The sequence below is a fragment of the Peromyscus eremicus genome, chromosome 15 (genome assembly GCF_949786415.1).
Source record: "Peromyscus eremicus chromosome 15, PerEre_H2_v1, whole genome shotgun sequence".
In the NCBI taxonomy this organism is placed as follows: domain Eukaryota; kingdom Metazoa; phylum Chordata; class Mammalia; order Rodentia; family Cricetidae; genus Peromyscus; species Peromyscus eremicus.
In genome coordinates this window covers 15,844,489-15,850,773 of record NC_081431.1, presented here as the reverse complement: position 1 = coordinate 15,850,773, position 6,285 = coordinate 15,844,489, and positions in this window count along the sequence as shown.

Genomic DNA, 6,285 nt, shown 5'->3' with positions numbered 1-6,285 from the left:
AGAACCATTGGGTTCTTCTCTCAGTGAGCCTTGTGTTAGGGACCAACATCGTCATTCACCTGGCTGGTGATCCTGAAGTTTGGCAAATCTGTATGGCCTATAACCACTCTAACAACAAAGCTACGGAAGAGCCCCGTCACTCTAAGATATTCACCAATATCCTTTACAGTTGATCCCTCTTCTGACCTCCAGCCTCAGGCAAATACTATTCTACCTTCCATCCTCAAAGTAGTGCTTTCCCCAGAATGTTTTATGACAGAGTAACACAGCATGTGCTGTTCTTTCTTGTCCTTTTACATACAAGGCTTCTGAGATTCATTGACATTGGAGTGTTTCCACAGTCTATGTCTCTTTGTTACTGAGCAGTAGTCCATGGTGTAGACATACCATAGTTTGTATATCCATTTGCCTGCAGAAGGACATTTAGGTTGTTTACAGGTTTGGATGGTTCTTGTCAAGGCAACTGCAAGAAAATGGTTCCCATTTTTATTTATTTTTAACTCTTGCAATGCTGGGGATTGAACCTAGGACTTCTATGTACTACTTCTAGGTACCACCGAGCCCCAGCCCTAGCCATACCCTTTGGTGATTCTTAACATAGATAATAAATACATGCAAAGGAACATAAATTTTCATTTTCCTTCAGGTACAGACCGGGAAGGACTATCACCAAGCTGTAATGCATTGCCAGACTGTTTACCAGGGTAGTTGCTGTTTTCCAGTCCCCCAGCAATCTGTGTGAGAACCAGCCACTCGTCAGTGTCCTCCACATTTGTGCTGCTCCTTGAGCTGGATGTTTGGTCTCCTTGGGCTGTTAGCTTGCCTTTCTCTGATGGCTGGTGATATCAAATATCTTGTGTGCTTATGGACTCCATGTAAGCTTTCTTGGGTAAAGTGTCTAAGTGCTTTTTAATCTCTTCCCTCTTCCCTCCCTTTGTTCTAAAGTTACTTTTACTTAGTGTATGTGTGTGTGTGTGTGTGTGTGTGTGTGTGTGTGTGTCTAAGTCAGAGGACAACTTGTATGAGTTAGTTCTCTCCTTCTATCACACGGGCCTGGGGGGGTTGAACTCAAGTTTTCAGGTTTAGTGACAAGTACCTTTACATGCTGAGCTATTTCTCTAGCCGTCTCTTTTTGTACTGGAGATGAATCCTAAGACTTCATACATGTTAAGCCTATGCTTCACTGCTGTGTTGCATTCCCAGCCCATATCTCATCTCTGTGTGTATATATATGTGTGTGTAATTGTATATGTGTATGTACGTGTATATGTGTGTATATATATGTATGTATGTATGTATGTATATGTGTGTGTGTGTGTGTGTGTATAAGTAGGGGCCAGAGATTGATGTTGAATATCTCTACTATTGCTCTCCACCTTATCTTTTGAGTCAGGGTCTCTCAGTCAACCCAGAGCTGACTGCCTAGCTTGGCTGCTCGGCCATCAAGCTCTGGGGGTCTGCCAGCCTCTGCCATGCTAGCACTAGGGTAACAGCCACGTACAGCCACGCTCAGCTGTGACATAGGTATCCCTCATGCTTGTGTGACAGGCACCCTCTGACGGGGCTGTCTCCCCAGCGCCTCCCTCATTTCTTGATTACGTCAAGAGCCCAGGACTGACCCATCTCATCTAATTCGCGAAAGTACACGTCATAATGTTCCTACAACAGAATGTCCTGATGACATACTTCCGAGAACATAATCCAATTATTATGCGACACACATTTACATTTCACAACAGTTCCTTCCCCTACTCCTGCCAGAAGAATGAGGAAATTTTCCTTCAGTGTTAACTGTAAGAATCAGCTAAGGCTCTAGCAGGTGAAATTCATGTTATACCCTCCCCCTCCAGCCCAGAGTGGGTCCTCTAGAGTCTGTATGTGCTGGGGTGTGTGTGTGTGTGTGTGTGTGTGTGTGTGTGTGTGTGTGTGTGTGTGTTTGGAAGGCAGAGGACAACCTCAGGTGTCATTTCTAGATCCTACCCCCCCCTCCCCATCCTCAAAAGGGGCTCTTCCTAGCCTGGAAGGCCGGTTGGCTAGGCCACTGGGCAACCAGTCCCAGAGATCTACCAGTCTCCCCTGTCCCCAGCACTGGGATTACACACATGTGTCACCACTCCCAGGTGTTTTCTTGTTTGTTATTTTACCTGTGTTCTAGAAATGGAACTCAGCTCCTCTTTCTGTTTGTAACAAACCCTTTCCTGGCTGAGTTATCCCCCCTCACCCCCGACAAACCCTGGGGTTTTTGACTCAGATTCATCTACACTAACCCTCCAAGCACTGCCAACTAGGGTTCAAGTTTCCCACCCTGCCGCGATGCTGCAGCGATTTCTGCCTGCTGATTTCTGCTCTCCTGCGCCATGATTCTTTGTGTCTACGTCTTGCCTGTCTCTCTAGCCTGCAAGACAGCGGTTTGCTCGGGGGCATCACGTTCTTCATCTTTTCAATTTGCTCAGCCTTTTTCTTGTAGTTAAGATGCAGCAGCTTCTGACAGGCCCGACCAGCTGTGGCTTGGCTTTTAATCCTCGATGGTGTTTCTCTGAAAACAAAAACATCTTAATTTATATGAAATCCCATTTCCGATCTTTTTTTCCCTCACACAGAGCAAGCTTTTGTGCTGTACCTAAGAAATGTCTGCCTAGCTCAAGGTCACAGGTTTTTTATCCCTCAGAATTGTTCTTTAAAGTACAAATCAGATAGCGTTCATCACTTCTGCCTAAATTCTCCAAGGGTTTTCCCCTCGCCTTAGACTAAAACTGGAACTCTTCCTTCTGGGCTACAAAGTGCTTCCTGATCTTGCAAAGCCTTTGTCCCTCTCCCCCCAATCTTCTACCCATCTCCCGGTCTCCAGTCTGCTCTAGCACTCCCCCATCACACTCCTCCTGTCGCACCTGGAATTCTCTCTGTAGACCAGACTGGCCTTGAACTTACAGAGATCCACCTGCCTCTCCCTCTCCTAAGGGCGTGTCCCACCACACTAGGCCCCTTTTTGTTTTCTTACTGTGCCGCACACCCTCATTGGAGCCTCTGCCTACATAATTCTTTCTCAGATTTGGCACATTCCTCAACCCTTAAGACTCGCTCACATTTTTTCAAAAAATTGTTGTTGTTGTTTTAATTTTATGCGGATGAGTGTTTCACTTGCTTGCAAATGCTCTATATATGTGTAGCGTTCGTGGAGACCAGAGGAGAATGTCTGATCCCCTGGAACTGGAGTTATACAGTTGCGAATAGCTGGGAACCAAACCCAGGTCCTCTGCAAGAGCAACAAGTGCTCTTAACCGCTGAGCCATCTCTCCAGCCTGGACTTGTGCATGTTTTACCATCCTCTTATGGAAATTATCATTGGCAATTCTTTCTGTAAGGGGGGCCCCCTTGGAGTTGATACAGGACACACCCAGACACCAAATTCTCAGCACAAAGGAGATTTATTGCCCTGGAGGGGCAAGCAGTGGTGTGTATGTGTGTGTGGTGGTGGTGGAAGGGGGGCTGCAAAGGCAGACAGAAAGCAGCAAGTAGGTGTTTTTTGCAGGAGTGGGGGTTTTAATGAGAAAGGGGGGATTCTATGCTAGAGTAAGTTGGTAAATCCTGATTGGAGTATTAGCTAACTAATGAATTTGGATTGCTGGATCTTGGTGTTTTGTCTCAGAAATGAGTCAGTGGCCAAGTAAGGGAATAGACCTTGGGGGCTAGCTTTAGGAATGCAGTTTAACGGTTTTTAGCAGGCAGAGGGAAAGAGAGAAAGGGGCAAAACTTGCTGGCGCCATGTTTGCCGTGCTCGGGCCTGTTAGAGCCCCTCACTTTCTAAAAGAGGGCTTAATTTTCACTTGCAATCTTGTTGCCATTCGTGGTTTATAATCCTTATTACTTCTGGGATTAATTAATAATTAATTGAATTGCTTGATTTTTTACTTATATGCATGTAAATAAATCTACTTATTTACCCTAAAATGTGTATTCTTTCAGGGCCAGGCATTTTCTGGTTTTTTTATCCGTGTGTCTCTTGAGCCAATAGCTATATCAGACACAGCGTAGAAGTTCAATATGTATCATGTTGAAAAACAAAAAAACAAAAAAAACACCACACTCCACTGAAAGTCACACCTAATATACCGAGAAACTCAGAATAGGAATCTCAAAGGCGAAATGCGGAATACATATGTGATAAAGGAGAGGCTAGGGTCTGGACAGGGAAGGGTTCCTTGTTTTTTAAATTTTATTATTTTGTATGTGTGAGTGCTGTGCCTGCATGTAGCTCTGTGCACCACATGTAGGCAGTGCCTGAGGAGATTTGAAGAGGGCATCAGATCCCTTGGAACCGGAGCTACCGACCATGGTTATGAGCAGCCATGTGGATGCTGGGAATCGAACCCAGGTCCTTTGGTAAGGCAGCCAGTGCTCTTAACTGCTCAGCCATCTCACCTGCAGGTTCTCTACTGAGCAGAAGAAATGAGGGTTTTAGTGAAACTCTCTGGAAAGGAAGCCTGCTGAGCAAGGGCACATGTTGTATGTTATGTTGTTTGTGTTCTGACAAATAAAGCTTGCCTGGAGATCAGAGGGCAGAGCTAGCCACTAGTTAACCACAGAGGCCAGGCAGTGGTAGCACACACCTTTAATCCCAGCCCTTGGGAGGAGGAAGCAGGAAGATCAGGAGCTCAAGGCAACCCTGGCTACACAAGTACGCTTTTAAGCCCATTCTGTCAGAGGATTCATAGAGACAAGATCCCCCCTACTCAGTCTAAGGATTCGTAGAGATAGGATCCCCCGATTCGGTCTGAGATTTTGTAGAGGTAAGAAGTTTCTAGTGGCTGCTGCTCTGCTTTCCTGTTCTTTCAGCTTTCACCTGAATATCTGATGCTAGATTTTTATTGATTAAGACTAATCAGGATCACGCTTCATCTGGCATCCAACTTTTGGGGTACACATTCACAAAAAGCCACTTGCCTGTGGCTTTGTAGCCACCAACACACAGCAGAACTCCACGTAGGGGCTCCCGCCAGAGTCACTGCCTCGCCCAGCTAGGTTTTCTTTTCTTTTTTCCCCAAACCTCAGATTGAGTTCAGGATTTTTCTGTTGCAGCCTCTCTGCAATAAACTCCACAGGTACTTGGGCACCAAGCACTGCAGGAGTTAGTCACTTTTGCACATTTCCCCATGCAGACAGCTGGTTCTTTGGCTTTTTCTCTCCTGGTGAGTTGTGGGCTTTCCCTGGACCCCCTCTCAGGCTGCTGCCACACGAGGTGGCTGCCTTGACACCCACTCAGGCTTCTACTGTTCTACACAGCAGCAGTCAGCCTCACACATCACCATCGTCATCGGCAGATTTGGCGAGACAATTGAGAATTCTTAAAGGGGGAGAATTAGTTAAAAAATTTTTTTTTCCCAAGTTAAAAAATGGGAAACACTGTTACGATGGAAACAGTTAGGTCTCTGTATGATTACACAATGGATGGTTTTAAAATGGAGCAATTAAAAGAAGGGATGATCAACTTAACTGGGATTGACATAATGTTAATTATTTTGATAATTCTTATTATCAGTTTGGTAATTCTTGGTTTATCCCTAAAAAAAGTTGGTTGATATGAGTGCCAAGATACAGACTGTAGATGGAGTTTTCTCCAGTCCTGCCTAGCCCACAGTCAGGACAAATCTCTCTCACCTGCCAGTCCCGCAGCCGCTCAGACCCAACAAGTAAACACACAGAGACTTATATTGCTTACAAACTGTATGGCCGTGGCAGGCTTCTTGCTATCTAGTTCTTATATCTTAAATTAACCCATTTCTATTCATCTATACCTTGCCACATGGCTCGTGGCTTACCGGTACCTTACATCTTGCTTTTCATGGCAGTGGCTGGCAGCATCTCTCAACTCAGCCTTCAACTTCCCAGTATTCTCTCTCCTTGTCCCGCCTATACTTCCTGCCTGGCTACTGGCCAATCAGTGTTTTATTTATTAACTAATCAGAGCAACACATTTAACATACAGAACATCCCACAGCAACAGACCTTAGAAAAACTTATTAAAACTTATTAAAAGATCATAGAGATTTTCAGACCCAGACAAAAGAATTTAAAGGAGAATTAACATCATCATTACATTATAAAATTAGAGAGGAACAGCCCAAGATTATCAAGGAACCAATTAATTTTTCTAGTCTCCTTATGGGAAAAATTACCAAATGACAGGTATTCTCAAGGCTATGTAAGAGCTGACTGGATTCCTGTGGAAATGTTAGATTTGAGGAGATTTAAGGAAACAATAGTCTCATATGGTATGCATTCACCTTT